We start from the raw sequence: 8,905 nt of genomic DNA, 5'->3' as shown, positions 1-8,905 counted from the left end.
CTTAACCTTCCTAGCTTATTTAAATGGTATGAATGATGATAACCCTGAAACCACATGTTTAAGATGCAAAGATGCCAAGATGCCATTAAACTGAGTCTTTGAGTAACCACTAGTAGGGAATTGCTCCCCTAGCACTATGTTCTGGAACAGTCCTAAATGAGTGAGCAAGAAATAATACTTCTATTTCATTTAGTAATTACACTTGGGGTCTGTTTTGAGGCTGTAAAGTGGAATGCCGCTGGGAAAAATGTAAAATATATGGTTTTGTCATAATGATTAGGAAGCAGACTGATTGAATTTCCCTGGCATGGGAGCCTCTGCAGAAGGAGAAGGAAAGATGGACATGGACAAATGGATTCATTTAGAGCTGCGAAACAGGACATCCTCTGACGTGAAATAGATTGTCCTCAACAACTGCCAGTTGATTGAAGGCAAAACTGAAGCCCTCCCAGATGAATCTGAAGAACTGGAGTTCTTAAGTACAATCAATGTAGGCCTTGCCTCAGTCACAAACTTACCAATGTTAGACTTAAGAAGCTTGAACTAAATGATAACAGAATCTCAGGGGACCTGGAAGTATTGGCAGAAAACTGTCCTAACCTCACACATATAAATTAAGTGGCAACAAAAGTAAAGACCTTAGCACAATGAAACCACTGAGAAAGTTAGAAAACCTCAAGAGCTTAGACCTTTTCGACTGTGAGGTAACCGACCTGAACGATTATAAGAAAACATGTTGAAGCTCCTCCTGCAGCTCAGGTATATCTTAATGGCTGCGACTGGAATGACAAGGTCCCCAATCAGATGCTGATGACTATGTGGAGGACCTAGACAAGATGAGGAGGACGAAGATGAGGAAGAGTATGGTGAAAATTCTCAGGTAGTAGAAAACGAGGGGAATGGAAAGGAGAAGGAAGAACAAGATGAAGAGAGTTGTAATGATTGGAACATAGACGATGAAGAAAATAAAGACAATGTTGGTGAAGAAGAAAGGAGTCAGAAGCAAAAATGAAAACCTGTAAATGAAGGAGATGATGATGACTAAGTGGAATAACCTATTTTGAAAAATTCCTATTGTGGTTTGACTATTTTTACCCACCCTCCTCCCCCAAATCCCACTTTCTGAAATTTTTTTTTTCTGGTTGTAACAATGTTGTGGGAACAAAAAGGGGAGAATTGTACTAGGGGGTTGTGATGGGAGGGAGTGAGACAGAAGGTTGAATACAGTACCATTTTTACTGCCACTCTATTTTCCCCCTACTTTTTCTGTCTAGTTTTGTCCCCGTAAATGCAGTAGCTGAGTACACACCAAGTGAGCATTTTTCCTTACTTTCAAAGAGGATGGTGTAGAGGGCTCTTACATTTCCTGGTATTGGTTGGAAGGTCATGGCTCCTCTCCATTTGGTTTCTCAAAGCCCAGAAGGGGCTGAGTCCTGGCCATGCCTTACCTCTCGTTCTGGTTCCTGTGATTTCTGCATTTCTTGGGCCTGCTAGAGGCATCCAATGCCCTGGTTTGTAAATAGCAACCTAAAGGAATTTTTGCAGAATGTTTGGGAACATTCCCCATCTCTTATTTCTTTCCCTCTTCACATATAATGGTGGGCTTTTCTTTAGGAAGAAGACTCTGATACTGCTCTTCAGAGCTATGTGCCAAACAGCTGAAAACAGCAGGCTTATGAGTTAAGTAAAATTGACTTGGTAATTATAATTAAAAGAGAAGAATACAACCCTTAAACTTCAACCTCTTTAAAAGATTTTTAAAAAAAGAAACAAACAAATCTGCCATATCTTGTTCTGTGAAATATTAGAACACTTTTACAAAATGAGAAGAGAATTCTTCCACATGTACTTCTGTACTTAGATAATTTTTACAGACCTAAGTACAAGAGACATTACTGCATGTCAGCTGGGTTTTTGCTGTTGTTGTTGCTGCTGTTTTCATACACCTGAGCATGGAAAAACTGACCCAAAATTGTATTTTCTTACCTAGTGGAAATCCAAAATGACTGCAAATTCCTACTGAATGTACAGGTTTGTTTTCATGTCCCTCTTCTGGATTGCTTTAGCAGTGGTGTGTTATTTCCTAGCCTGTGTTTCATTTGGGTAAAAGAACATCTGTAGTGGTTATTATCCCCCCCCTCAGAAGTGCCAAACTTTGAGTTTTATGTCCGCTTGTCATCAAATTTCAATGATTTTTTTTTTTTTACTTACACACACACACACGCGCGCACACACACACACACACACACACACACACAGGAATCAGAAAAGGAAAAGACGCTACAGGCTAGAAATCTGAAGACTCATTTCATACAATGGCAAAATATTTTGTACAACCTGAAAAAACATGAAAGTTAATTAATGCACCTAAGGCTTTAGGAAAAATAGTTGGAAAAATTCAACTATTCTTAAGTATTCATACTACTTACTGCTTTTGGCTTGGTATTACAAGTTAGAGATGAGTTCAGGGAAACAATTATTTACTGTAAAAACAAAGACCAAGTCCACAAAATATTGGGAAAAAACAAAGGATTCTGGACCCTAAAGAATGTAAGATTGAAAAAGACTTTGAACAACAAAATCCTATTAAGACTTCTTAACAACCATCCTGCCCCCTAAAAAAAGACTTCTTAAGACCCATTTAAATCTGTGGTAAATAGGAGATAAAGGATTTATATTCCCATTTAAGACTATTTTCTTTTAGATAATCTCATGGTAGTTGCCATTAAGTAGAGAGCATGAGAAAATGATGGGGTCAAATGACAAAGATAGAAAAGCCTTGAGAACTATGTCTAGCAGCAAACTTTGGGTTTACGTAGTTTTCAGTATCTGCAAAAAACTACTAGGAAATAGATCAGTAGCCTATCATGATATCAAGGGAAATATTTCCAAGGAAAAAGAAGACAGCCCCCAAAATGTCTTTAATTGTTTCCGCTAAAAATAAACCTTGGGTTTCTATGTTTGCACCAGCAGAAACAGAACAAAAGCTGTACTAGTCTCTAAGAGAATTAGATTCTCAACACTTCCTAGAAAAGTGAGTATGGAGACTAACAAGCAAGGAATAACTCCCAGAAGGCAAAGTTGGAACCACTGAAAATGAGATTTTTCCCCTGAGAGAACAATTTCTAATCAAATAATTTCTTTCATTGCCAGGGTAGAACTCTTCTAAATGCTTCCCTACACCATTCTTTTCTTTATCCTTGCGATTTCAGTGCTTTCCCATTGCCCACTATTCCAAATTAGTTTTGTATGGATATCTTTTCCCCAACCTACAGTTATATATTGAGTTTGAAAATGCAGTTGACTTGTATTTTGAGTTTCCAAGTCTTGAGACAATAAGTACCTGCATTCTAACCTAATGCGGAAACTATACATCACACAGAAATTTGGCACATTGAGCTAGACACTGTTCTCTGCTTCCCTCAAAGTTTTGTTTTGTTTTGTTTTTTACAGCAATGTGAATGATATATGACCAACAGCATGTAAGCAGAATCGATGTGTGTCACTTACAGACATGGATCACAAAAATTTCCTTATTGTCTGTTTTCTTTGCTGGCTGACTGGGATAATGATGTCCACAGCAACCTTAAAGTCATGTCCTGAAGATGGGAGAATCACAAAGAATCCCTGATTAACTGAATCCAACAGCCCACCTCCACTGCCCTCCACTGAACTCTTATCCCTGAATTGGTGGCATGGCCCAGGGCTGCTATGTTTGTGACAATTACATGTTTATGTCATTGAATCATTTTGCTATATATTTATTTGCAAGAGTAGTATAGAATACTTAATATCTTAGGTTTCAACTAATATAAACAACTCCAAATATAAAACTATTTGTTTCCAAAGGTCATTGTATTCAACAAAATCATAGGCTGACACAAGAAATAAAGAAAATGATCTTGAGTATTTTACTATATTAACTTTAGCATAAATATCTACTACAGTAAGAAGTGTTATAGAACTTTATATCAGTATCTGGATCTTGTCCACTGCTCTGTGGATTATACTAAGAATATAATCTAAGGTGGTTTTTATAATTTTGTATTTCCCTTGAAATGGTCATTTATTTTACTAACTCTATAAACTCTTTTATTACCACTTAGGCGGTTTTATTTTATGAACTATATCCTTTAGCATTGGAATTAGCACCCTTATGTGTGTTTTTGTCTTTGTTTTGTTTACATTTTAATTCTCCTATTTGAGAAATAACTACCATATGATGTATCTTTAAATGAATAGATTTTAGCATGTAATAATCTTGGCTACAATTGTTTCTCTTTGTAACATACATACGAAGCAGTTGTACTGGTCTGTTCAATAATGTTTATGACTAAAAGATTTCCTGTGGCTAATAGCATTGGCTTTGATTACCATTATTAATATTTTCCTTTCCATGGACTTAGGAAACGAGAGATCACTAGTTAGAATTTTGAAACCATAGGAGAAAGTTCTGAAAGCCATGTCCAAGTTGACTTGTTTCACCTTCCTTCCACTTACCTAAACATCCTTCTGCCCATGAAGTCTTTCAAGAGAAGATAAAATATCAAATCAAAGAACTCTAACATTTAAAGGATTTCATTTACATTTTTATTCTATTTTTCCTGTCACAAATAGAGATCCAAGCTGCCCTTCATAAATTAGTTCCATTTATAGGCAAAGAAACTATTTATATAGGTATCTTTAAGAAATTTCACCATCTGAAAACATTACATGCAGCATATGTAAATACGCTTATATAAATACATTATTTACTTTCTTAGTGCTCTATTCTTTTTTCCCTTCTTTTCCAATCCTTTTCTGTTGTAATTGTGCAGAGTAAGACTGACAAATATTGGCTGAGAATATTGCCAGGTAGATAAATATCCTAATATCTGCCTATTAGAAGGCACAGAATCACCGAGAGAAAATGCCTTTTTAATGGCCCAATGCAATATAAAGCCAACACATTGGAAGTTAAAACTGATGGCCTCTCAGTTCCTCGGATGATAGTATTGTTCAGGAATTTCTCCTCAAAAGAACTAAGGTTATCACCATAAGAAATATTTTCAATGCAATCAAGGAAACCAGATATATGCATTTTGTTCATTCATAAAATTCATATTCTATTCCTATCACATAAAATATTTAGATATTTAGCATAATGAAGTCTATCAAGTTTCAGCAAAAGCCTCTTGTGTGCATCAGAAATATGATCTTTGAGGACATTCAAAGCATTTCATGACAAAATAAATTTCAGTTATGTGACTATGGCACAAATAAACTAATATTTTTGCATTTGATCCATAGGTTTGATGAAGGAGCTTGAGGCAAGCTGAGGGCAAAGTACAAGTACATCCCCACCCCCCCCTCCCCAGGTGGGACATGTATGATATTCCTTGGACACTCCCAGCTACCCAAAAATAGAAAAGGACAAAAAAAAAAATGGTTAAACTGGTAAGTGTCTCCACAGGTTTACCAGAAAAAGGCAGTCCCATCAATGGTCTAAAGTCCAGGAACACCCTACCGTCTTAAAGTTAATGCCTTCCTAGAGGGAAAAACAACTGTAGCTTGACATTAGCTAGGCCTCAAGTAAACTTTAGCATGTGAAAGTCTCTTCTGAAATTCCTTCTTGACTTTATCTCCCCAACTCCATAAAATGGTCACCCCCACAACCCAAGTGCAGCTCTTCCTGTCCATGGGTCCTACTCCTATCCTTTAATAACATCACATTTTTGCACCAAAGACGTCTTTAAGAATTCTTTCTTGGCCATAGACTCCAGACCCCACGAACCCCCCATCACCCCAAAACTTCATCAAGTTCAAGTTTTTCCTAGGTGCCTTAATTCTAAGAAGATATTTAACAAACGTTTTAATACTGATTAGTCTGAATTTGTTAAAGGTCAGCTTCCCCTACCCACTTATCTTGCAAGATTATTAATGGACCTGATTTTTATTTTTTTTTAGCCTACATAATGAATGGTACCACCAATGTGCTGTAGATCTTGATTTTTAAAATAAATTCAACTCGCTATTAATTTTGAAGTTTCTCAAAAGGAATACTTTAGGTTAGAAATTTGGATTTATAAAGATAAGTTGTTCTTTGAAAATCTTATCACTTTAAAAGGAAAAGATGAAGATAACTGGTGTTATACCCCTCACCCCTAAACTCATCAAGAAACACCAAAAATTCCCTAGATGATTTTGAAGTAATTGAATCACCATTAGAAACCGAATGAGTGGCTGTGCTTTTATGTGATATTTATTAAATCAGAGTCCACTTTTCTGATTTAATACAATCAGCACTTCCTTCTGATTGCAACCATTCTGATAGAAAACTAAAGTAAAACTAAACTTTGAAATTAATATTTTCCAACTACAGCATTATGAGAGCATTGTCAAGAATGAAAGGTATGATCAAGTAAAGAGGTATGGAAAAATAAAAACAGTAAAAGGAAGTGTAAGGAAAGAATGAGATGGACAAAGTTAATAGATCTTGTGCATATTCTCTGCTGTAGATACGATACTTAGTTCTTTTACCTAAGCAATTTCAATTGATCTTAACCACTTGAGGCAGGCAGTTTTTTTTTTTAATTTTTTTTGGGGGGGGGGGGGACAGAGAGAGACAGAGCATGAATGGGGGAGGGGCAGAGAGAGAGGGAGACACAGAATCGAAAACAGGCTCCAGGCTCTGAGCCATCAGCCCAGAGCCCGACGCAGGGCTCCAACTCACGGACCCCGAGATCGTGACCTGGCTGAAGTCGGACGCTTAACCGACTGCGCCACCCAGGCGCCCCCAGGCAGTTGTTATTAATCCTGCTTTATAAATGACAGCACTCAGGCTAACTGTAACAGAATAGAAGCTGTCTTATGCAACAAGGTCATAAAGATAGAAGTCAGTTAACGCAAATAATATGAAAATAGTATAAATAGCATATACATTCATTAAACAGTTCATTTTAATTTAAAACATATCAGGGCACATACATTATTGGAAAAAGAATACATATATATATTCTTTATTAATATATATTACATTATTACATTATTATTATATACATGTTAATATATCATATATAATATATAATATATAAAACATATATATTAATATAATATATTAATATATATAATATATATAATTTTAATTTGAGGATGGCTCTACTAATTTCGATTTTCTCAAGTTATCTTACAAAGGCAACTAAAACACAATATCATGATTAGTTTGCTATGCCATAAAGAGAAATAGGAAAGCATTCAAAATTCAGAATCCTGATTTTTCATTATTCATCTCAATTTTTTTTTTACTTTTCTTACTCCTACCTAAATCAAAATCAGATTTTAGACATACCTTTTCGATGCCAAATATAGGAGCCCATGACAGGCCACCCCAAGATGGGCCACTTTGGCATGCAGATTATGCCAAGTTGAAAATAATCATGGTCCATAAGTCTCAGAAGAAACTTTAACCTGCCCCCATTAACTACCAAAAAGAATTTAGATGGAGGACCTACTCTGGGAAGACAGCTATCACCACAAGATAACTGTATTATGATGTAAAGTAGGTGTGCTAGACAGGGAGGAACCTATCCAGTCCTATTTGATCAAAGTCTTCTGTCCCACTGTTTCTGAAGGGCGTAGCAAACATTTGTTTACTAAATGTTCTCTCTTTCATCTTCCTGTATATTGCATTCCTTCCCTTTATAGTCCTAGATCCCTAACCGTTCTTCTTCAGGATGACATATATATATATATATATATATATATATATATATATATATATATATACCTCATTTTGTCTATTTTGGAATCTCATGTCTATATGGATTACCAATACATACGAAATTGAATTTGATTTTCTCCTGTCAATCTGTCTCACATCAACTTAATTCTTAGTTCAGTTAAAAGAACCTTAGTATGATAGAAAAAGATAGTATAAAATAGGCAGAGAGGGAAAGGATAGGACCTGAGTTGCCTGGGTGGGGAAAACAACTGTTTTGGAACAATGCTGGGAGTGTGTGACCACAGCAAACCCCTTCAGGCTTGAAGTTCCTTTTAAGAATATAACAGGCCCTAGGGGCGTCTGGGTGGCGCAGTTGGTTAAGCTTCCGACTTCAGCCAGGTCAGGATCTCGCGGTCCGTGAGTTCGAGCCCCGCGTCAGGCTCTGGGCTGATGGCTAGGAGCCTGGAGCCTGTTTCCGATTCTGTGTCTCCCTCTCTCTTTGCCCCTCCCCCGTTCATGCTCTGTCTCTCTCTGTCCCAAAAATAAATAAAAATGTTGAAAAAAAAATTTTTAAGAATATAACAGACCCCACCTACTCCCCCTCTGGTTTCCCTCAGCAATTTGACAGAATACCTAAGTATGGCCATAGGCTACCCCTCATACAATAAGGAGGAGCCAGTCAGGAATGGACAACCCAGCTCCTAGAGCTATCAGGTTAATAAAGATAGAACCTGAGAAGGAACTAGGGTGAAGGGAAGGGTGAGGGCTGACCAGAACCTTATAAAAGAAGGACCATTGCCTACAGTCCTCGGCCATTCACTTTCAGAAGTCCCCTCTCAGTAAAGAGCTCTTCATACTATTCTTCCTTTCTGATCTTATACTCTAATAAAACTTTTGCCTGCTGCTTATTTTGTTCTTCAAAGTGGGGAGACAACAAATCCCAGGTATTGTGGTAAAAAAAAATCCTGCAGCATTAGGTGACAGAGGAAAACTTTTTCCTCCTTAATATTTCCGAACCATTAATTGTTTTAATAAAAATCAGTATTTTTTCTTAGAAATAACAATTTTATAGTAAGTACAGCATCCAATTACATGTCATAAGGACATTTGGAAAGAAAAAAAAGATCCTTGGTTTTCATATAGCTGAACTTGTGGGAGCAGAATTGATATTTTTAAAGAGGAGTCTAATATTCTCAAATATTCAGC

At 36.6% G+C, this 8,905-nt stretch overlaps 1 pseudogene; it reads left to right on the top strand.

Moving 5' to 3' along the window:
* The first annotated feature begins 337 nt into the window (after positions 1–337).
* On the top strand, positions 338–1,130 carry LOC122479598 (annotated as a pseudogene).
* Positions 1,131–8,905: the final 7,775 nt, after the last annotated feature.

This window comes from Prionailurus bengalensis, chromosome C1 (assembly GCF_016509475.1).
Source record: "Prionailurus bengalensis isolate Pbe53 chromosome C1, Fcat_Pben_1.1_paternal_pri, whole genome shotgun sequence".
NCBI lineage: Eukaryota > Metazoa > Chordata > Mammalia > Carnivora > Felidae > Prionailurus > Prionailurus bengalensis.
The sequence above is the reverse complement of the archived record's forward strand: the minus strand, read 5'-3'. Positions and strand labels throughout refer to the sequence as shown.